This window comes from Struthio camelus, chromosome 2 (assembly GCF_040807025.1).
Source record: "Struthio camelus isolate bStrCam1 chromosome 2, bStrCam1.hap1, whole genome shotgun sequence".
NCBI classification, from domain to species: Eukaryota; Metazoa; Chordata; class Aves; order Struthioniformes; family Struthionidae; genus Struthio; species Struthio camelus.
This window is the reverse complement of record NC_090943.1, coordinates 106807526-106832731: the sequence shown is the minus strand read 5'-3', so window position 1 is coordinate 106832731 and position 25206 is coordinate 106807526. Positions and strand designations below refer to the sequence as shown.

The 25206-nt window shown below is 41.5% G+C and overlaps 1 long non-coding RNA gene across 1 annotated transcript; it reads right to left on the bottom strand.

Moving 5' to 3' along the window:
* Window positions 1–2984: 2984 nt before the first annotated feature.
* On the bottom strand, window positions 2985–24299 carry LOC138066195 (uncharacterized). Its single transcript, XR_011139436.1, has 3 exons — window positions 24191–24299; window positions 5326–5391; window positions 2985–4743 (listed from the first exon to the last, which is right to left on the bottom strand). It is a non-coding gene; the product is annotated as an uncharacterized lncRNA (long non-coding RNA).
* Window positions 24300–25206: the final 907 nt, after the last annotated feature.

Sequence of the window (25206 nt, the reverse complement as noted above, 5' to 3'; positions counted from 1 at the left end):
GCTGGAATCTCAGGTTCTACTGATATATGACAGTGATACCTCGCCATCATGAGACCTCTATCATAATGACAGTTCTCCCTTACCCATACGCCCTTCCCCATGCTTCGATAGCGGAGCACACCACTCCTCTGATGTTCAGAGGAGAATAGATATTCAAAAGTAGAAAAGAAAGCCTACCTGTCACTGAGTCTCAGTGAAATGTGGTGCCTGTCACCAAAGGAGAGCCTGTGAGAGAGGGCCGCCCTGGAAGGCTGCCTCCCAGCAACTGCCCAGGCATTGCACCACGTGCAGCAGGGAAGGGGTGGCTGCAGGGCCCCGTGGGGCCTGGGGATGCCGGAAGACGGCAGGATGGCTCTCCAAGGTGGTGAGGGGCCTCACTCCTGCTGTACCTATGAGGGTCAAGCACCTAGTCCTTAAATCAAGGGGGCAGAGTAAGAAACAGGTGGGTTGTGGGCAGGGAACAAGTATCCTTGAGAACACATGATTTTAAGTGCATTATCAAGGCAGATAAAGAAATGACTCCCTTCTAACAACCTGTTTCACAACCCACTGGAATCAAGGGAAAGATGCCTGAAATTGTTAGCTTTGGATAACCTTTAAAACTTCTCTTGACAACTGTGAAGGAGTGCTCTCATTAACGCAGAAGCAGATCACTCACCCCTTTTTCCTGCAAAAATCTGCATTTGCACTAGGTTTATTGCCTTAATCTCCAACGCAATGAAGTTCGGTCTCTACTGTTGATGGATGACCTTCCTTAGACCTTGGCATTACGGGTGGAATGTACTGACTTCCCCTAAAGCCATAACAGAAGCCACCACACTCCTTAGACTGTCTTCCAAGTGTTGCTAACGCAGCTGAGCCCAGAATGCTGAAAGTTCAATTCCTAAACCTGTGCTTAGTCATCCAAATAGCATTGGCCTAAGTCTCGGTAAAGTTCACCATGAATTAAAGTAACAGAAGACGTTTTTTAGGACCTAAAGATAGGTTTCAGAGTCTAATCCTAGGCACAAGGTTAACAATTCTCTCTGTGGTCTAAAACAGCCCTTCTTAAAGCATGGTACATTCTAGATGTATATGCTGTGTTAAAAACACACTTGATTCATATTCTCTATTTTTAAATTAATATATGCTATTCTAATGATTTTTCAAGAAAAGTAATATAGAAACAAGCACTGAGTTTTAACTTCTCTGAAAAAATCATGAACCCAAACAGTGCCTAAACGGATAGGACAAAAGAAGTTTTTTTTTTCAAGTGTTCAGGGATATACAGGTTTGACTTGAGGATGGAAAGAGAAGCTTGAAAGGAAAGGAAGAGTGAGAGAGAAAAGTCACCAGGGCTTGATTCTGCCACTATTATCTACATGAAACCAGATCTCAACTTGTTTTGGAAATACTAAATATTAACTTACACTTCTAAAGCGTTTCTTAAACTGATAAAGAGGTAGAACGGGCCTCTGTGTAGGTGATGGCAGGAAATAAGTAAACCATCAAGTTCCTAGAAAATTAATTCTAAATATTATTTTACTTCAGTAGGGCTGTATGCTCTGTCCAAGAAAACAAACTTTTTGTATGGAACAAAGGAAGTTTGACAAAAACATACACCCCTCCCCCCACACACATTCCCCCCTGCTCCTATACTCATACATTTTGTGGTATGAAACAATAAAACACCCATTTTTCTTCCTTACTATTCATATCGAAAAGAGTTGTGATAGAATAGTGCAGGCTGGAGAAATCTTTCAGTCAAAAACTAAACCCATCTGGAACAGTGACGATCATTTGTTTCTCCAAACATGATTGTTTGAAGATATTTTTAGTGAGGATGATAGTTGGTCTTTGAATTAAAAATGAAAAATCTCTGTCCTCTGCCAGGTGCTTTTACTACCTTGTCAGGAGCTTCGCATTTTTGCCAGTTAGTGATAATCAGATGGTCTGAGACTTAAGTGTTTACCGGAAGACAAAATATGGTTTCTTCTATGCCTGATAGCCAGTTTACATATTGATGTATACATCTCCATCTTAATTGTAGCTCTATAAAGTCTATAATTTGGTTGATTAGGAAGTAATCGTCTGTTTCACACTGTAACAAAACATAACATTATTGTTTCACCCTGTTCAGAACTCTGGGGCCAGTTTGTATGAAAATTTGAATTATTATACGCTGATCAAATGCTGTTGTCTTTTCCCACAGGCAAGGACCTGACCCTTATACCAATAACAGCAGCCAGTAGGCCCAAGTGTAAAACTGTCCAAAAAGGTACTACGGAATCCATATGGATTAATTCATTTTTAAACAAGTCATAACTCAAGGCTTTAATGATCCTCAGAGGATGGCCGTGCCAGTGTGAACTTTTCCACACTGGCTGCCCATCGCTGTTCTGAGTGGGACTTCAACCACCACCAGCATGTCACCTTTCTGCTGAAGCCAATGATAAAGCGTCAACAAGATGATGGGACACTTGCCGTTCCTTCTACGTAGGTGCTAACCGTAAGGAACTACCTCAATTCCAGCACTGGCTCTATGGTAACAACTTAATGTATGGGTTACACTACCCTGGACAAGATTACACTTTGCAAGAATGAGGTAACTGTATCTCATTTCCTGTTCCCATCTCTCCAGACTTATCTGATTTCCTATATTCTGTTACCCCTTTCTGCTCTGCTCTCTTTCCCTGCCTCTCCTATGCTTTTCCCTCTTCTTCACTAGCTCAGTTTTATTCTAAATTTTCCCCTAAGTCATCATATCTGTTTACTGTCCACATTGTCCATATTCCTGACTTGCTTGCTGGCCCTATTCTATCAGGCGTTCATTGAGTGCTCCAGAAATAACAGCTGCTAAAAACAAATATGTCTTACTGAAATCTTTTTTGGAATTCCAATTCTATCCTAAATGTAAAATGTCAAACCTTGAATTTCTTCGTATTTTACCTAAAATTAGGTGCAAATTAATTATGTAAATGACATTTTCAGCATAATTTTGAAGCCAGCATGGCTTCACATAAACCTAGCACAACAGCCCACAGAGACTGAAGGGATAGCTGTCATTAGTGAAATTATAATTAACTTGTTACAGGGGTAGGATGTACAGGACTACACGTGCCTCAGAGGAAATATATACCAAAATGTATAAGCTTGACCAAGCTTCTGTGGCTTATGTGGAAAGTGAATTGTTGGTTATCTGTGAGTCAGAGCTGGCATGCTCCAGAAGCCATACATCTCTTATACACGCATCTGCAGCACAGACTTCATTCTGCTACAAAGACATTATGTTTATTATACTTACATGGGGATTCTAAGTTTTCTTTCACGTGTAAGAAAATACACAGCATATAATAAATTGCACTTTAAATAAAACTTAGTGCTTTTGTCCTGAGGCCTTGGCGTGACTCAGATATATAGCTGAATATCAGCAATGCTCATTTTTCAGATAAGAAAACTATCTAAGGATGTAAATGACCCATTTGGGGCTAGAAAGTGAATCAGAGGCAAAGATGGGACTAGAAGCCCACACTTCTGTTTCTTGCCCTCTGTTCACTGCTGTCATATGTCTGCAATGACTATCATCTGAAGAGCTCAATATATATGCAAGGAAAATCCTCACCTCTGAGAAGCAGAAAAGCATTGTGTTTATCTACATCGCTGCTGTACATGCACAGAAAGGTTTATAACTTGTGTAATTTATATGAGCACATTCTGAGTCATTGGTAGGCAGATCCCTTGTTCAGCAATGTCAGAATGTTTTCAGATTTCCTTGTGTTTTTTTTTTTTCTTTTAGTATAACCTTGAAATTCAGGCAAGGTATATTAAAAGCTTCACTCAAATTCATCTGAGCCAATACTTATTTCTTTACACTGAAATGATGCACAGTGGTTCTTAATTTGCTTTTTACAGTGAAATTGAGACTAAAACCCAACTACAACCAATACAAACTTTGTTTTGTTTTGATATTTAGAGAAGTATCCAAAGCTTCCAACACACCCCAAAAAGGTATTCAAAGTAAAAGCCAACAGCAATTGTTTCCACAAATCTTTGCAAAGTAAAACCACAGTCATTATTCAATTCCTTTCCTGATTCGGTTTCTTGCACTATCCTTTATATGATCTCCTTAATTCTATGTCAACAACTGCACACATTCTTTGAGATCCAAGTCTTTACACTTAATCCAGAGTGCACTAGTACCTAATCTGTACCATCCCACTCTCTGAAGTAATGATCACCAGAAACTATTTTTATCTTGATTTCATCTTTAGCATCAATATTAAAACACAAGATAAAATTCAAAAAACATACATTTCAAAAAGGCAGCTCTCTGAAAACACAAGGCTTCTGCAGAAATCTACTGTAAGAAGCTAAAGAAGCAATAACGAGTTAAACCCTTCCCATAAAGCATTTTAATCATTTTCTATAAAAAAGTATAAATCGCTATCAAGTTCTTTTTAAATTCACTATTATATCCAGTCTACTAACTTCTATTATATTCTGCAGAATATTCCCATAATGATATATTATCTCCTAGAAAGAGAATTAGCAGCCTCTACATATTTAAATACATATCTGAATGATTTTTATCCAAAGTATGTGCAGGTATTGCACGGACTCTGAAAAAAGTAAGAAAGCAGGTAAGATTCTATTTCCATAGTAGTAATTGTTCTGCTATCCCATATCTGCAAAGCCAAAAGGATATTCTTTATCTTTTCAGGTATTCCAGAAATCTTGAATAATTCACATCCAGAAATATTAACCCTATAAAAAAATATGAAAAAAAAAGAGTATTCCTGTTATTAGTTTCCCAGTTTGAAGACATTTCAAAGTATTTGTGAGATACTAATTTTACAATGTAATGTCCTTGGGAAATGAAACATGATGCCTGCTTCCCTAACCAGACTTGACTCTTTGTTTACTGCATATGTTATTCAGTTTCTGCCTACTCTGTCCCTATTGAAATAAATAGATGAAATTCCTGAACAGCAGCAGAGTTGTTTTCTTAATTATTAGTGGCCATCATAAGATTTTAAATCACTGCTGAATTCTTGGATTATTTGGTAGCATTTTAAAGCTCAAAAAAAATGCAATTTTTTTGCAGCTTTTTCGGCCAGTCTACATCTTGGCAAGTAGATTTATCCGTAGGAAGACACTGAAAAGTTCTATCTTTGCTCTGCTGTTATAACTTACCACTTCAAAAGACTGAGCTTCTTGGGAAAGGAAAAGATCATCTTTGCTGAACAAGGCAACGATTGCACTTTATTTCTTAGGCACTTTGAGGGCCTAGTTCTTTGACTTCCTCAGCGTGCTGGTCTTCCTTTGAGGTGACATCACAGTACTCACCGCTATCCAGGCTTGAGATTCCAACCTGGTGTCAGCCAACACTCGTGCTCTCTTTATTCCAAAGCCCTGAGGGGAAAAAATAAGGTAACTCAAAATGTGGTAACCTTGGAAGAAGAATCACACAAGGAATTTTAAAAGAAACAAGCATGGTATTACTTAAAATAGACAAGTGAAATGAGCAGATTGGGCTCTTCGTTCCTGCTGTGTTTTCCATATGGATGGAAGTATTTATTTTCCCTCCTAATTTTTTGGGCTTCCCAGTTTAGACAGCAACGTCCTCAAGGCAGGGACTCTTTTGCCAAAGGTGTTGGTATGGTGCCTGTCGCCATGAGGTCCCATTCCTGGCTGGTCTCGAGACGCTACAGCAACAGCAGCATTGCCATCTCCACGAGCAGTCCTTTTGATGAAACCTAAGAGCCCTAAGTTCAAAAGGGTCATAGCAGGATGAGGTGAAACAAAAAAGCACAGCGCCCAAGAAAAAGTTTGGATTGTTTTAATAGCAGAAGCAGAGGTATTAATTCGTACTCCCTATTTATACCTTTAATTAAATAATGCTTCAATGAAGAAGGTAAATATGGAGAAAAGGCTGTGAAAGATTGGCAAGAATGAGAGGGAAGGGAAAGGACATGTCAGTGCCCAGGAGCACTGACATTAGAGAGGGAGTGCAATACGCATCTTCATCAGAGAGGTCTACAGTAGAAGATCTGTTAGTAAAAGATCCTGAAAGACAGTTACGAAAACTCAATTTCTATCTGTCCACAAAACAGGGGTAGCAAAGTCAGCAGTGTGATGTAAACTCTGGCACAGCTCATTTTGCTGTGAGTGGGAGACTAGGAGAATCAAAATTAGGTTGGATAGCAATCTCAATTTTGGTATCCAAAGCTTGGTGTCTCTGCTTACATAGCCCCACGCTGCTACTTTGCGTGGTTCTGGAAATGGGGATAACTGTTACAAGAAACTGGGCTACAACCCATCCGCCCTTGTTATAAATGCCACCGAACATACACCAGATGGTACTGTACCAATTTTCAGCCATCAACAACCTGAACTCAATTCAAGTTAGTAACCTGAAAGAAAAAGTGCTATATCTTATTACCCATCCTCTGAGCCAGGTCTCCATCTGCTTTTATCTTAACGGCTATTCTGCAAACTAGTAACAAGCGATATCCCTGTACACCTGTCCTCTGTTGTTTTTTTTTTAAGAAACAAGAGGACGTTCCCTGACTATACTCATTTCCCGTGGGTAACTGCACTTGAGCAACTCATTTTACTGTTTACAATAAATTACATGGTGCAGTTATTGCTTTATTTCTTTCTCTTCTGAACTTTCTCAATTTTATGAATTGAAAATGTACTGGCAAGGAGTAAGTGTAGTCTCTGCATCTAACTTGTACAGTGTGTCACCAAAGGAAGTCTGAACTGTTTTTCTTTTTGGAATAGATATCCCAAACGCAACCCACAGGGTTCGGGACTACTTTCTGTATCAGAGCAGCTCAGAAAAGACATACATGATTATTATATTATATTGTAATGTCAAACATGTATGTGCTGATGGAAGGACAGTTAGCAGACAACAATCTGCAATTAATTATCAGGAAGTAACTGTTCTGAGAAATTCTCTTATCATCATATGAAACAGCAGCAATAACAGGATTTTAGTTTTCAATACTAGTAAAAAAATATAACAAGTAATTTTAATAGCTTCTTAATGAAGGAAGATGTATTATTGTCCTTGTGTATTTGAAAGGAGTACGTCATTAAAACACTAGAAAATATATACCAACAGATCAGTTCTGCTGTATTTCTGTGAAGCTCCTTTGAAAGCAGTACAGTTTTTACTGCTCTTAAAGTATCTCAATCTGAAGCCCAGAACAATACCAGGGAATAGTTTCAAACCACACTTCAGGTGAGTAGGCTTGTCTTTAACCTGACTAATGAACTCTGTGTGATGTCTGATACTGCTTGGCAGCAGCAACACAGTGCAGGCTGCATTATTCTATTCTTGGAGCACTATCCGCAAGAGCTGAGGAAAGGCTTAAATTCCTGTTGCATGCTTTTACCCCGAGGAATGGAAAATACTTACTACTGGTAGTCTTCAGGTAAGTGTATGAGGCAACTATGTGGAGGATTTAAATAGAAGATACCTACCCGGCTTTTTACTACATGCTTGTGTGACACTACCTGAGAGACCCAGAAGGCTCCTTCTGTGCTACGCATTCAGCATTACAGAAATGTAGTCACCTGTACGGCACGAGAGAGCAGCCACATGACAAAAGTCAAAATGTATACAAGTTGTTGCAGATGAAGGAAATTTTTGCAAGGACACTAAAGCAATACTTAATACTAAAATATCACTACGGAATCTCTCCAAATCCATGTATTTCATCTATCTATGATTTCATCTATAGTTCCATAGAGCGTTTTTTACACAGAGAAACAACCTCATGCTCAGATTATTTACTTGTACAAGTTCCTACCTAACTTTGTAATTAAACGGATTAATGAATTCCTTCTTCTAGCTGTGTGAGAAGGAGAAGTCATAATCCTTACTCTCATAGGGGATGAACTGCAGTCAAAAGCACAAGATCAGCATCCTCCAAGATGCCTAACTTGTGTTTTGGAAATCACTGGAAGTGGGTACTGGAAGAGGAGTTAAATTTAACTCTCTAAGGCTTTTGGACAAAGTGGCTTCCTCTGAACTATGGTAAAACAGATAATTAAATCTAGATGGTCCTGTTTAGGTGGTCTAGATGGTCTTAACCAGCATGTCATCCTTTATCTCTAACAGTAAAGGGTGATGAATTAGATAAAGTAGTACCTAAAGCAGTATCACAAGCTCATGTTGAAATCCTAGGTCAACACTGCAATCACTCTGAGCCCAGGATTTTACTTGGTGCCTTCTCCATTTGTCTGAATAACACCATGGAAGATAACATCTAGGAAGGTCTATAAGATTTTAAAAAATTATGTTAAAATTATTTAACTTGATTTGCCACTTCTGCTGGTTGTGATTATACTAGTGAATTACCAAAAAAGCAATTTATTGGAGATGAAACTTGCTAGTAAGTCACTGGCCAGGATTACTTGGTTAACTGAGTTTTGGGTTGGATTTTTGTCCTAGTTCTAACAAGATCCACAGTGACTGGAGGCATACGGCGTTTTGCCAAATCAAGGACAGTAGAAACACTTTAAACTGCTTTTGCTCCTGAAAGTACAAGTTTGAGTCACTTTGTCCACAGAATCTGATAGAATCTCATTTCCTTATGGCAACCTGTGCAATACGTACATGTCCTATGCAATGATCTCATTTCCTTATACCCAACCTGTGTGGATAATAACACTCTGTAAGGGAGTATGTTGCAGGGAACAGATAATGCCCCTTACAAAAGAGGCATCTACAGAACCAACATCCATCTGAATTATGGAAGAAAAATTACTCCCAGTTACTTCTGTTACAGCATTAATTGCCAATCCAGCTACCTATTCTCCAGCCAAGCTTTGCCAAAAATGTAAGTGAAAGACGAGCTTTTGTTACGCCTGACCCTTTCAGCTCAAATAATGCAGTGTTATAGCTAAAAAATGATAGTTATACTGAAATGTTGTCATATACTTCTTTATCATCAATGGCTCTTCTCAGGTGCTGTGTTCACAGGGACTGTAGGACCACAGCAACAAAAACAGCTCCTTGCGCAGGATTAGTAGAGAACCTGCAGAAGCAAGGCTAAACCAGAGCTGAACGCCATGGGACCTGGGAAACCCATTACAGACTCTGACAGACTACACTAATGTTTCAGACTTTTCCATCAGTGCCCAGAGTTTGTGCAAAAACAGGGTTTTTTTGAAGACTTCATTCATGCATTGACAATGTTTAACTTGTACGGATCCAGCTGAGTTAGAGCTCAGGATGGACGATTGCCAACCCAAAGATAGTGGCACCAGCTCATACGTTTGTGATGTGAAAGAGGAATAAGTTCAGACCAAACTCTTAATGATTTCAAGTAATTTATTTGTTATCTATTGGGCAGGCTTGGAGTCTCCCTCTGAGAACTGAAGTACAATGAGGCCACAGCGAATCCCACCTCTCAGTCTCAACCTTAAGCCCTAACCTATATATTTTTCCACATTTTGAGGATAAGGGGAAGTGAGAGGTATGGGAGGAAAGAGCTTGTGAATTACATATTTCATACACTCACACTGTCACCCCAGCTCCCTTCTCTGGCTCCAGCAGAGCTATGGACAACAGGGTCTTCTGAGCTTGCCACATAGGTCTTTTCATTTTCTCCTTGTTCTGGGAATGAGGGCCCGGACACAGGCTGCTCTGAGCAAGCTACAGGAAAGCAACCAGCTACATTCTCCCATTCACCCTCCAGGGATGAGCTCACTGACTAGGCCCTCTGAGGCACAGATGGGATTTTGTAGCATTTTGACTGACTCAGACTAACGTGATGTAGGCTATTACTATTTACACTAATCATGACATACAGTTACAAAAATATTTCTGCATAACTGTGTTTCTACTAGAGTGACAAGATAGTGTGTAGTAAAATTTACACATTGCCCAGGCTCCCCTTTATTCTAGTGTATGTAATAGGGTATTTTAAGCTATAGCTTCAGGTGTTTTAAGGCCTTTCAACCAGAAGGCAGAAGGCGTTTTCCCGCTGAAGAATTTTAAGTTGCTTTCTCTTTACTCTTCACCCAGTGGGGAGAGAACGTGAATACTCTGAGGCTGCTTTAAACTGCCTCAGAGTGATGAAAAAAGCCCCTGAGCAGCCTCAGAATGCAAAGGGTGAGGAAAGATAACTTAAGCTACCTCTGTTCCACCCCTTCTCAGTTGCATTAAGGATACCTTGGGGGCAACTAAGGCTGTGATTCTTTTTAATTAATTCGGCTATTTTCATGACTAATTGGCTGACAGACATTAGAACAAACTATGTCATGACTAACACTGATCTCATGGGGGTCCATACTGGCTGCGATATTAAATATGGACACTAGATACCAAAGTCCTATAAAGCTGGTTGGCAGCATTTTAGAGATCAAATCCAAGTGATATCCCTGGTTTGCCTTCCAAACTGAACTCAGATATGAATGTAATCCAGATCTAAACGTGACTTAGTCAGCCCATTTAGACTCACTTAAGTCAGCATTACCTGACACACTGTTCGACTGAGTTTTTTTTTAGTATACCAGATGACAAGCCAACTGAGAGATTTTGCTTACAGTCAAAAGCAAGCTAACAAAGATAATGTTTTATAAAACAATTAGAATTGTGTCTCTTGCCAGAAGTTTCAGTAATGGAAGATGACTGAGTCTGGCTTTTTTCTTTTACAGATTGCCTGTTGCCACACACATTGAGGCTGGCCACAGTATTTGAAAATATATTTGACCAGGAGAAGGTTTTTTCCTTTTTTAAAGTAGCTTTATCAAATATTATCAAGCAGTCCTCACTTTGCTAACATAATACAATGAAGGTTACTTTTTGAAATGGGTTACCTGAAAGGATTCTTTTCAAAATTTTAAGAAAGTCTAGGCTGAGCAAGATAATTTATAGTGTCCAAAAAAGAATTCATTGGTATAAGACCACAGTTTCTCCCTGTAGCGAATGAACTGCGCTTAGGTTAGGTGTTTGGTGGTAATTAGACAAAAAGGACAAAAACAGGTCAATACAAAGACCTCTACCTACCTCCAAGAGGACATAACATAGGTAGCAACCTGCAGTGAGGCAGGGGAACTGGTTGAGGGAGTCATTGCAGAGTCACTCTCATTGCCTATGGCTTGAACACTACCTGCCAAAGCAACTCAAAGCCTTTCTCTTGATCGAGAGCCAGCTTAGGTTTGGACACAGCCTCTCTTGTTATTATTGCTAAGCACGCGCTACATGCAGTATATGCTACATGTAACATGGGCCAATCTGAGCCTGACATTTCTCTGGCTTCCTCTGGCATAGCACAGATCAGGACCTTGGGGCAGAAAGGATGACTAGGAGATAAATGCGCAAGGCGCCCACGGACACCGTAGCTTACCCAAGTGGATGTTACTGACTGCCGAGGTGATGTAAGGATGACAGCCAGGAGGCTGACTCATCATGTTACAAGGACATTTCTGCCATAAGGATTACTGTATACAATCAGTTTATTGGCCAACGGCTTTGCATAACCAGCGTGATCCTCGGTGGCCTAGTCTCTGCCTCACTGATGAAGCAAATGCGTCATGGACTAGTAGAACTAGGTTTTAAGCCTAAGTAGTAAGTGGGAAGAAACATCAAATCAAAACGATTTGTGCTTTCCAGCGCCTACTTCAGCACTTACTTTCCTTCGACCACGTACAATAGGAAAAGCACACACAAATCAAACGGAGGTCACATGCCCAAATCCCGACTTTGAGAGAACAGAGTACATGCCATTTGCGACTGCTGTGCTCCCGGGGAATTCCCTGGGTGGTGAGGAATAGTTTGTTTGCCAGTTTCCTCTTTGTTACCTATCTCTCCCAAATTCTCTGCTTTATTGAAGTTCCTTGCTGCAATAGTTTCTTAAATTTCCCACTTCATATACACTCCCAGAAAATAATAGGTTTTACTGTTGTATGAACTTTTCTGCAAGGTGTGGGCAGCAGCATATATGTTAATACTGGTCGATCGAGGGAGGAGGAGGAGGAGGAAGCAACACTGAAGGACCTGTATGCCCTCCCCCATTAGCTATGCCAGGATTACGAATAAAGTCTTGATAACTCCATTCATTCTTAAAGGGCCATTTTTTGTCCGTCTGGTCATGGCAGCCTGCCATGAAAGCAAAAGATTTGGGTCTGGGAGCCTTCATACAGGGTCTTTGTCTATATCTTATAAACAATTTCCAACACACTCTCCATACCATGATTTTTCATGACCTTTTTCCTTTGTCCCTCCACTATGGATTCTAACACGGTGTATATCCATCTTTTCTTTGACTCCTTGGGATCTTCTGCCAGCAGCATTACCTGGACCTTTCCTCTCACCTGGTTGTGCCTGAGGTTCTCCGTTCTTTAGCTGTGCTCTAGCCGCAGACATAAACATAAAGAAGAGAGCAGGGATTCTTTTTCCTTATGCTGCGTTAAAGCACTTGCTTGCCTAGGACTCACTATCTTCATTATCATTTATGTTAATACAACCGTGGTGCACGTGGTAGGGTTTTACCCACTTAACAACAGTCTCCCAGGATGCAGAACAAGGAAGAATGAGGCCAAAGAACTTATTCCCCTGCGTGCTTGCTGCTAGGAGGGGCAAGTGCTGTTAATTTATTACAGGTGACAATTACAAACAAGGGAACAGGGAGGCTCTCTCAGTGAACAATACTGCTGTTGCTTTCCACAAGCAGTCTTACTGACAGTTCCTTAGTTTGCTGATGCTCTATGAGCAAAGTTAGTATTCATAAAACTGTAAGCATTCAGTATTTGATCATTGTTTAAGTAAAGCACTTATAATAAAAGGAAGTAAAGGCTGATGTGTATAGAATAATTTCATTGTGGTTTCTCACTCTTCCCTTCATTCTTCCTCTTTCCTCCTATTGTTTATTGTCATCCTTTGCTATGTTAAGCCTGGGCTATGCTGTAAGATCCTCTAGTTTCTTAATATGTTGTATATGCTTATTGTGCTATATAAATATATGGACCAGATCAGCACTGGTGTCTCCGTGTGATGGAAAACTGTAATTTGGTGTGGAAGAATAACACCAGCTCCGAGGATCCGAGCCAGTAACGCCATCTGCTCAGGGACTGCTGTGGCTCAAATAGTTATCCACACCTCTGCAAAGTTTGCCAAATAAGCTACCACTGCAGCACGCGAGAGCAGAACAGAGTCAGGCAGAGTTTCTTCCTCCAGTTAGTATTTATCTTGCAGAGACAGTGGAAAATCTGATTATCCAACTGATAATAATACCACAGCTCCAGGATGCTATTCTTCTCCACTGCACCAGACTAAATCTGTCTGTGCTCAGCAAAGTTACTCTCATTTACACAGTGCCAAGGCAATCCCACACTGTCTCTCTCCTTCTCATCAGCTCAGTACCCTCTGAATTATCATGGACTCACACTTTGCATCAAAGTCTAGCAAGAGTCAGTTTTTTTTTCTAAAATGTGTCCCATTTACTTAGCAGAGCTTCCTACTCTTCTCATACACTAATTTGGAGCAGCCAGATTCAAAAGGCTTCTGTGCCTGGTTACAAAACAATGGTTTTAGGGACAATTGTAACTTAATGCACCCCTTGGGCTGCCTTTTGCTATTCCTTACATTGAGACCATCTTGAGACACACAAACCTCTTTCAGTGCTAGGGATGCTGGTAGATGTGAATAAAGAGAGTTTTATTTTATTTTTCTTAAGTGTGCTAGCTAACAGGTTTTAGACTCCTGTTACGGACAGGACAAATTGTACTTTACTATGGTTTAGTTGGCTCGCTCCTCGGGCTAGTGTGCAGCTCCTAACACATACTAAAACATTACTCGCTCAGCCTGCATGACAGTATGCAATGTAGGTGCTAAAATGAGTTCGCTAACGCGTTTCGGGAGGAAAAAAAGCCGCTTCTGCTCAAGCCGGGACTTACTGTTGAAGAGCTGAATATTTCATCCCCAGCCAAGGGAATCTTCCTATATTGTGCAGACCGCCGGCGCGGGCTTACGCGCGGGCAGAGGCGAGACCGCCGCTTGTGGGGTCGTGGGTGGCGGAGCAGGCTCGCCGGGGGGGCGGCTGCGCCTCGCGCGGGGCCAGACCCCCCTCGGCCGGGGCCCTGCTGCACGCAGGACCGAGCTGCAGCACCAGAGCCCTTTCCCTTCCGCCTCTGCCATTTCTGCTATACACCAAAATCTATAAGTAGGTTAGATTAGATAAGGCACCCTCCTTCTCTCCGCCCTCCCCCCCGCCCGAAACTTTAGTCGCTTTTAAAATTGTCAGTCCAAGTGCCCTCTGCGGCCTTCGGTATTGTCTGAGTCGCCCCAAAGCAGGCGTGTTCGGGTGCAGGTTTTGATACCTAGAGAAGAGCCCTTTCATGTTTTCGTCACTTTGTTCTATTTTAATACAAGGTTGGGGGTTTTTTGCTTTTTTTTGGGGGGAGGGGGAGGGGGAAGGGGGAGCTGTATTTACAAATTCCAGCAAGCTGTCCTTAGGAGAAAGGTGCTTTTTACAAGTCTCCCATTCAGCATTCATGGCACAAATCATGGAAATTCCTTTAGGCTACGCTGGTGCCAGACTCTGCGCCTCCCACTTTTATGTAGGCTTAATAAAATGCATCTATTTTCTGATGACCAAACTCTCCCGGCTGCAGTCATATCGGAGCTGAAATGGAATTGCATTAGTAACCCCGTACGTGCGGCGCTCGATCTCCCGTCTCTGTGTTTCCTGACTATCTTTTCCTGTCTCAGTGAGGAACTTTTTCTTTTCTCTTCAGCTGCTCTTTCCCCCGCTCCGCTTGTAGCCCTTTTGCTGCCGCGTCTCCCTCCTTCTTTTCCCCTCCCCCGTTTATACTTAACCTTCTGTTTCTCCTCCCGTCCTGGCAGGAAGGATATAATGCAATCGCTGCTACGCAGTGACAAAAGTAAATATGTAGCTCTCCGTGAGCGCAACAGGGTTGAACAGCCCTTTTGCAATATGATACCACATAATCTGCTTCCTTTTTAGAGATAGTTGCTTGAATGCTAAACAGCGTTGTTGCAGCTCCACCGTTTTTACGAGTCGGTAGTTTTACTTTGCTGGGTTTTTTTTTTTGTTGTTTTTTGGTTTTTTTTTCCTACTTTGCGTGAAGCAGCTCTTTTTATTGGGACCGCTTCTGGAGCTCACTTCCAGCCTCAATCTAAAACATGAATAAAAGGTTCACCTTTGAGATGAGTCTCTCGTCTTTTCAATTTCCGTATATTTTTTTCCACACGTAAGAGGAAAAAGGAAAACCAGATCATTTCTGCGTGGTAAAGCCACACAAACACCCACCCACCCACCCACCCACACACACACACACAGAGGAAGAGTGCTAAATCCTTATGACTAAGCATCCAACGCAGGAAGCATTCTCTTCATGCTCGTGGCATGGGGGCTTTTTAACTTTCCCAAAGAAAATCATTACGGGTAACGTTTTTCAAAAGAACCTACCTGATTTGGGAATCTAAATTCCGTTGATACTTGTGCATCTAAAATTCCCCGTCGCTTCTGAAAATTAGCAGTAATGAGTGGTGCCACTGAAGCGTATTTTATGCCTCTCCTACAAAGGAGTGCCTTTAATGTGCGATCAGAAGTTTAACTTATCGATTAGCTATATTACCTAACCAATTAGATTGCACTGGTTTAATGGATTGTTTTACAGAAACAGATGCTTTTTAAAAACTTGTGCATTTTATATTTTCAAGGTACAGGCCAACCACAGCAAATACACCTGGATCAGGAGGCAGGATGTGGTTCTGCATACATTTTCTCTGGCTGTAAAGCTGGCTTAAGCAATCCTCCCCTGTATACTCTTTGCCTCCCCTAAACCACAGCTCACTGTCTCCCTGACCTGTGCTGAGACTACTTTCTGAGGGGCGGCACTGTAAACTCATCATTAAAAATTTCCCCCCAAAAACCTCAGGTTCTCTCATTTCCTTCACCATTTTATAGCACAGTCTTATAGCACAGTTTTATTGGCACCCCTAAGCAAGGGATAAATTGCAATTCAGGTGCAGGAACGTATGGGAATGATGAGACTGCCAACACATTTAGTTGCTCACCTTCCCCATCAAATAAAATGTACGTGCAAGCACACTCTGAAGTCAGGGGTGGGCAGTGGCAGTGGCAGTGCCAAGTTAAAGAGTACCTACCCCTGGCTGGTAACTACTGTCTCTTCACTGCCCTTTCTGTCTGTGGGGCTGTGTGGTCACTCAGATTAGCTAGCTGACCAAGGTTACAAATGAACAAATAAAACTTATATATATAAAAAATATATAGGCACGTATATGTGTGTATATATATATATACACACACACACACATATACAAATAGATTAATAAATAAAAATAAATGATAGGTAAGTAATATATAAAGTGCTCAGATTTTACCTACTTCTACTTTTGTTTTTTTGCTGGATGTATCAAAAGAGATGGAAGGGGAAACAGGACTGGCAAAGCCAGCATTACTGGTAAAACATAAATCTTCGTAAGAGTCACTGATGACAATTCATATTGATTTCAATGGTGCAGGCTGAATTCTTGCATTTTGCAACCTTAGCAATATATTCATGGGAGCAGTGGCAGAAGAAAGGGAGTGCATATGGCAGGGAGAGCTAGTATAGGTAAAAGGGAAGGGAGCAGACCCTGAGATTTCCTAAAAGGTTGTTTTGGCTTTTGTCTTTAAAGGGAATGTCCTTTCTGAAACATAAGCATGTAAACTGCTGCTGCTGTTCCGGAAGCATCTGAATTTACATGATCAAGAATGAGTTAATGCCTTAATGCAAAATAAATGCAAAGCAGCTTAAATGTTTCAGCTGTTTCCTTCTCTGAAGGTGACACTACACATCAAAGTGTCTCAAGTGCTGAGGACAAACTTCTAGACCATACTGATTTGCACAGATTTAACAGTTGAAACTGTACACCGCAGCGATAGAGTGTCACACATACCGCAGAACGAGGTAAAAAATTATAATCCTACCAGGAAACAGAAGAGAACCAAGTTCTGCACTAATGAAAGTACTCCTTCATGGCACCAAATAACTCTCACCTGGTAAGATAAAGATGAAATCTTATAGCCAAGAACCTAATTTCTGCACTAAGGCAGTCTCCTCACATTTCTGTGACACTGCTTTTGTGAAACACAAGACCTGAGTTGTATAAGGAGGATTAAACCTAGAGCCTTGTTTCAGAAGGCTCATAGTTCTGGTTAATACGGAGCTATTTCAAAGATCAGGCCCTTAAGAAGAAGTCTCACAAAGATGTAATCAGATGCAGATGCTACAGTTTTCAGAGTTAAGTCCCTTGTTACTAGCTCTCAGAGGAGCCTTAAGTATTGCAAACAAGCCTGACAAAATAATGAAAGCTGCAGATCTTGAATTCACATAGCAGTGTCATGCTCCCATTCGACAACAAAGGTAAGTTGCTAGCCCTCCTGTTTGCAAAGAAAGATCTCAAAAATACGAACTTTAAGGGCTGTAGCATCAGAAAACAAAACAAAACATGAAAAAACTCAAACCAGCTCTTGAATAAGTTATTACTATTGCTTTTAATATCAAAATCCTTAAGCCAATTTCTAGATTTCTATTATTCATGAATTTTGGACAGCTAGAGTTAGAAATGCTTAGTCTGGCATCTAAACCTTGTCCAAAAGAAACCAATCCAAACCCTAGTGAGGTTTCATTTGGGGATGTTCTGGATACTCACAAAACTGTAGATATTGAGCTTACTCCACGGTACACCATGTATTCAGATGCTTAAACATACATTTGAAGAATCAGTGGAAGGAATCTAAACTGAAAATATTAGCTGTGGTTAGTATAACGCAGTAGGATGATGAAGAATGACAGAGAATGAAATTGTTTTATATAGTTCTTTAACATGCGTGTTTTACTAATGTAAGAGGTATTCGATTTATCTTTGACATAGCCTCTTTCTTAAACAGCCACAGAAGCCACAAGGTATGTTACAGAGAGGTGAGAAAGGGTTTATGATAGAGAGCTGAATACAATCATTTAGAGAGGTAAAAGGGGAATTGGAAATGGGAATAATGTTACATGCTAGGTTCTTTGAGGCTGGGACTTAGTCTTCTGTGTTATGAACCTGGCACATTGTGGTCCTGCCCAGAAATATATGAAAGAAAAGCAGAAACAAATAAATGAGGAGCAAAGACATTTAAGACTGCCACAAAATACTCCAAATCAAAGCCACAGTGGGCACTGCCGTCCTGGAGGAACCACATCAGAGCCAGGGCCAGCCCCGGTGTGAGTGAACAACCTTAGCAACAACAGCATTGGTGAACGCCATGGGAACGACGACAACCTGACACAGCCGGAGCAAGCGAAGGACCCTTAAGTGCAGAGGTAACTTAGAAGAAGTCAAAAATGGAGGAGCAGAGTCAGTGCTGGCACCTACATAGAGAGTTACAATCTCATAGGAGGAGTGTGAAGGGGTGCACAGAGAGAAAGAACAGGAGGGCTGTCGTCTCCGTTCCTGGAACAAGAGAGCCGTCTGGCTGCAGTGCTCTTAAAGTTTTCAAGTTTAGAAAGAAAGAAAAATGACTTTGAAAAACAGAGGAAAAAAGAGCTTTACAATGCATGAGAAGTGATTTCTATGTACATACAGTGTTTGGTTCCACTATGGAGATCTAAGCTGTGGTTTTATGAGCTGGACTATTTTAGTAGAAAAATGACCAGAGAATAGCTTGACACTATAGTCATATCCTGATCTAATGTGTTTGAATCCTCAGCAGTAATTCCATACTATATTGCAGAAAAGTAATTTTATACATAGGGGTACCCTTTAAAGGTAGAGGTGGATGTGCGTGTGTAAAGATGCTAATCATCCAGCCTCTACACAGTGTTTTGCAAATGTATTGCACCTTGGTTACTGGACACACAAATTTAAAAAAGATCACCTTTTTCACAATACAGTCTGTAACTTTCTCAAGCAGTGAGCAGAAGCCATGCATATATGAACAAGCATTGTTTACATGGCAGAAGAAATATCCCTTAGCACCACCTGCCAGCATACTGCAGGGGGAAAGGAGAGGAAGTGTAAAGAAAGATAAGGAGTAGGAGCCAGCATAAACAAATGGAAGGACAGATTCATAAAATTAAGAGATGAAGAAAGCTTCAAAATAAATAAATACACTACTAGGTAAGTTAATACTGCTCCAGAGGAACTTAATTTACATGGTTGGCCTTTACATGCCAGGTAATCCATCTAGACACTGACCTTGTCAGCACTGTGTGTGTAATTTTTGAATAAGAGTATGAGCTGTTCTTTTAAATAATATCTCCAGGACGGCTAGATGAGAGTTTTACATGAGCACTAACTATGTAAAGGGTGCAGGGCATGCTCCTCTTCCCACTCGGGGGACACCACCTCCTCGTGCTCCAGCTACGATGCAGACAAGCACGTAGTAAGCCCAGAGTGCTGTGTCGTGCCGGCACAGCATTTGGTTCTCGGGTCCTTGTGCCAGAGACTATAGATACCCAAACATGCTGTAGTGCCACAAACTTCTCCAGACAGCTACAACGGAATTACATCCAGGAGTGTATTAAACACAGGTTTCCACAGAATATACTCCAACTTCTGCATGTTGGAGACAGCTAGACTACAGTAACTAACTACAGTAAACTAATCCAAACCAAAGAACACTGCTCAGTACTTTCTTCCTCAAACCCATTCAGGAGTAAAGCTTTGGGTTTGCCTAATCAGTGTGGAAGCCCAAATCATATTAAAAAAGAAAAAGAGAGGCAAATATAACCAATTAAGTGCATTTTGGCATTAATTCTAGAGCCGAGTTCTAAGTAGAAGACAGAGCTGCGAAGGATCTTGAAGGCTGGATATTTGAAGATGCTACAGCAGCTAAGGAAGTATTGTGCAAAATACCTAGCACAGTGATTAAGAAAGGGTAATTGAAGTTGTTGATAAGTTGACTTTAAGGGCTCATATAAGCTCATTCTGACAGAACAAGCAAAAATCAATCAACGATGCATTCTTTTAACAAAAGTTAATAAACAAGCAGGGTGTCTGTGGAAGGTTTTAGGTATGAAGCTCTTCTAAGCGTTCATAGAATAACACACAAAAATCCACATTGCATTAAAGCGCACAAAGACTAAGCAGCGTTACCCAAACCTAATTTAATCTTATATTTAAAACTGTTAAGACCACTATAGTTTTAACATATGACAGGCAAGACCAAAAATGAAAAAATAGGTATGATCTACACCTTATTTTTCTCCAGATATCAAAATGCGAAAGGGATAGCTTCAGATCAGTTATGCCTTTTTCAGCCCGCTACTTTCCCTGTGACAACAGCCACCAGTGGAAAGACTAATTTTAGCAAGAAAGTTCACAGAATCTAACAGAGTAACAACCACAGTCGCAGCTAATTTGAGTCAGAGAAAGTTAAAACACTGTCAAAATATAAAAGCTTCCTTCAGTTGATTCATTAGTTTGCATATCATAACAAGGACTTTGTGTTCTTGGGTAAGGTTAGTGCCTCGAGGACATACTGCAGATGTGTGCATCCACAATCCAAATTTCTTTAATTTGTTATGCAAACAATTCTTTAAAAATACTGTAAAAATAAAGACTTTTATTGTAGCTAACAACCATCAGCATTAAAGATATCTTTTCTTGTGATACTACTTTTTAGAATAAAGAAGGATACTATAGGTATAGTAGGAAGAGATTTAATTTGAAGCTGAACCTTGAAACAGCTAGCAAGGAAACTCAGTAAGTCCTGCTCCAAATCAGAAGGCCTGATATATTTTGACACGTTAACTTTTTTCCCCTCAAGGAAACTGTGAGGTTTAAAAAACCTAAGCAACATAATTGCAGGAAAATCCAAGGCTGACTTTTATTTTTACTTTTTCTTTTTACTTGAACAGCTGTAATTTAAAGGTACAAAGCAAAGCTAAACCTAGCAGCTGAGGGCTGGATTTTGGCAGATCTCGGAAAGGTAGCTGTGTTCCTTTGTAAACCCTTCCCCCCAACAATCAAGGCAGAACATGATTTTGCTTTGGATTAAGCAAATTGGTTTCAGGGGCAGTTTTCTGACATTATTTTATTTGACTGTCTTATTATGTGATTATTATTTATGCGAGTATTTTCTTTGAATCATGCAGATCCAGGAAGGAGCGAGGGAAACATTTGACAGGATGTGGCAGTATGTACCTAACCAAAAGGGAAAGGAAAGACAGCCCAGTGGTTAGAGTCCCAGCTAGAGAGCCGAACTCAATATATTTCTCCTGATCTGCCTCAGGAAAGCGCAGAAGGGTTACAAGCACTGGCACGAGTGGCGCCGAGACCGCCTCTCCCTCCTGGAAACGCCAAGGAGAGAGGCACCCAGCTGGCTTTAAAAGAGGTCACGTGGGGCTCTTCCCCCAGCCCTGCTCCCCAGCTCTTCCCTAGCTGAAGGCCTTGCTCATTCCCAGTGTCCTTCTCTAAAAACACAACCATAAGCTTGCTGGCAATGACTTGTAGCTCCCCCTCACCGCTCTGATCCTCTCAGCTCGCCTTTGCGTAGGCTGCTGTGCTGCAGAAAGGACGGAAAGGACTCTTCATCTGTAGCTCCCTAAACCGATCATCCAAAGGGATTGGCAATAACGTCCCTGACTGTTAAAAGCCTCTGGGAATCGCATGTCTCATCATTTGGAAAGCAGCTGAGTTCAGAGGGGCTGGGTATATCTGACTGATCATTAAATACAAACTCAGTGCCCGAGATAGGATCTTTGCAGATACGCTTTCAGTCGTCTTCAACTTACGGGCCCACCTCTGAGGCGCTGGAACATCTGCTGGTCAACTGCAGGTGCCAGGGACAAGCTACCTATTTTAAGGACTATAGGAGCATATCCTTCTTTCCTTCTGATTTTTCCCTCTCTTTAGGAGCTGCTCTGCACTGTTTTGTTCTCTCTACTTCAGTTGCTTGAGTAGTTAGTGTGTGAGTCCCCAGTCTTCATCCAGGGGCTCACCTGTAAGGGTAGACGGGGGTGGGTACCTCTTTGGTGGCCCCTATGGGTTCTTGAAAGGCAAATGCTTTTACCTCTGCTTTGGGAAGTGTCTGGAAAGGCCTCTCTGGGTTTGTCTCTAGGCAGGCGACACTCAGCCTCCCCCACCTGGTATTTGGTTTCAGAACACTGCAAGGGGGACCAAGAGGCAGAGTCCTCTCTGCCCAGTGTCTAGGGAGCTTCCAGAGATGATCATGGGAGCACACAGGGCAGCTGGTCTGTGATCCTGATCCTGATCCTTCTTCACAGCCCATGTGAACAGGAGAGCAAAGACAGTTTGGTTCCCTCAGGGAAAAAAAATTGTGGCATTTGATACTATGTCCCTTGACCTAACTGCATGACCCTGACTAAGTGTCACCAAGGAAGGATCTTGTCTCCTAAACTCTGCCCTCAGTGCGCCCCCTAAACCCCTGCTCATGCACCAGTAAGAAACAGAAAGGGTCTCCCTGTCATACAGCTAGTTCTTGCCCTATTCTGGATGCTGTGAGCCATACTGGGCAAGTAGGTATTGTCTGGGTAGCATCCAGCTCTCCAGATATTTTGCTTGGTAAATAAAAAAACCCACAGAATCTACCAGGGTGCTGCTTTTCAAGGTAGCCAAGTGATCACGCTCCCACCCATGATCCCTGCAATTTCTTTCCCTGTAATTTCCCTTTTTACTCTGTGGCTTCACGAATAATGGCATGATGCTTCCTTCTAGAGGAAAGCGGGATGCATGTGAAACAGAGGAGCTGCTGCTGGGCAGATGCTAGAAGGCCCTTGCCAGCAGTTTGACAAGAGCCCTTCACACCAGTGCAGACCTGAAGATGCAGAACAGCCACAACTACAACACCACAGAGATGCTTTAAGAGGCGACAGCGTGTGCATGGACTGGGCATTCCTGCCTCGAGAGCTGTAACCAGGACAATCGCCCGACAGGGCAAACCAGTTTCCCACATGAAAATGAGAGATTCATTTCATACTGGTCTTTTCAAGATGAATTAATTAAATATTGTGACATGTGCATGTTTTAAGATAACAGTGGCTGTTTGCAGCAGTATAGACAAGTAGATTCCACGGAGAGATAATATCCTGCCTTGTTTTTAACATTTGATAACCGGTTCTTTATCAGTTAACATTGTATCAGAGAAAATGTCTATTTTTTAGGAGTCACTGAACCACTACGGACAGAAGCACTGATCCAGCCATTCACCTAAAAGCCTAGCTAAATGCAATGTAAGTCATCTCTTGATGACATTTTTATTTAAAGAAGGATGCATTTTTCACCATTATCTTTTTGTCTTCCCTCCTGTTTTCTGGAGGTGAAGGAAGCTGAAGTATTACATTTGACCAAAATTCTGTGCTTCCATGAGCAAGCGCAGGCTGTCGGGCATCTACGTTGTGTTCTGGACTCTGAGTCTGACATGGCACCAGGCTGGTCTGTGGCAAATGCAATTCACACTGCCTGCAGTGATCCTTCCAAAACAGCTTCTGCATTTGTCCATAACTGGAGCATGAAGGCCGTCTAGGAATGCCTTATTATTTCAGGTTATATCATAAAGTGGATGCAGTGGTAGCTGTACCTAGATATACCTTTTTATAGTGGTACCATACCACAGCTGCTGAACCTAGTCATGTTTAGGAACTGGTTTTCACTTTCACTTTCATGAAAACTTTGCAGAATTGCACTTACTGTTGTTAATTTTTTAGCCAGCTTTGGTTAACACAGGAGACAAATTTTTCACTAAGCCAAATTTAGAACTCACACACATGAGGAATTTGAAAGCTAGAATAAAGAAGAGGGGTAGAAGGCAGCCTTAATATAAATAAATCTAGTGACTAAAAGAAACCTCTGCAAGAGGCTGGTTAACTGATGAGTTTAGGAAAGTCCTAATTAGCAGGGTTAGGCAGACAAAAGGATACCCTTAACACAGGAATTAACCAAAAGGTTCGTCTTCTAAACCTGTGTAAGTGCCAGAAGAGAGTCCTAGTATACGTGAATAAAAGGAAGACTTAGGAAAAAAGGGGGGAAGGCATATGCGCAAACAGCTTTTCTTTTGCATTGTGACTAATTAGTGGGATCCTTCCAATGCAGGAAGAAGCAAGCAATTTAAGACCCTCTTGAAATGGGTGGGGGGCATATGCAGTGCAGCCTTGCGCCTCTTAGAAGACTGATCCTAAATTCATTAGGCCTAAAGGAAAGTCAGATGCTTACTGATTTCACCCAACACCCGTCCTCCGCAACAGCAAAGCCAGCATGGCACAGAGGTAGCCTGGCACAGGGACATCGTCGCTTCAGTGGCAGATCAATGTTGTTCTGAAACGCCAGAGCAGCTGCTTTCCGTGTCGGAAAGTTTTCCTTCCAGGGTGCAGACTCCAAGGGCACTGGAGTACACAGAATGGCTCCAAACTGTGACTTGCAAGAGGCCTTTTCCTTTACACTCCATTTCTGACACTTGATAATCAGCCTTTTAAAATGCAAAGTCATTCTGCAGTTTGTGCCCTAGAGTGCTTAAGGAGCTCCTGTGCTGGGAGCTCCCACTGCTTCTCCTCTTACGTTGCTCTGGGAGTTGACGTGCAGGGCTCTTTGGTGCATTAAGCCTGAGCCCCAGAACACCTTTTCAGGATAGGAGGTAGAGAAGATGGTGTTCTTCCCGTGAAGACTAAGTACTTTGAGTAGGAGCACATTATAAAAGCTGTAGACATATTAGGTGTTTAAGGACAGCAAGAGCCATTTTTTTGTGTGGGAAGTGTCATGTGCAGAGAGGGATCAAGTAACCCTGGACGTTTGGGGTGTCCAAACGCTCCAAACTGCATTCCTAAAAAGAGATAAGAGTTGTTTCTCTCTGGTTGTTCTTTTTCTCCCCTCCCACCCCAATATAAACTATCCAGGGAATACATCATATGCTACTGGAAATGACTTTAAAATATCAGGACAAGCCAGCTGTGGGTGTGTGTGTTCAGTAGACAGGCTACAGTGCTATGCAGCTGATTTAGAAATAAATCTCAGTGTCCAAGTCAGCCAGCTACAGACTGAGATAGAGGCAAGGCTATAAGGTAAACACAGCCCAGCACTTACAGACATGACATGATGGAAAAAAAGCCCTTCCTTTTGTCTGCAAAAAGCATGTTCCCAATTTGTTCCCTCCGGTGGGAACTGAGGAGTATACTGCAATATATTGTAACAGGTTAGAGTTATAGGTAGGTAATAACAATGCAAAGACAATTTTC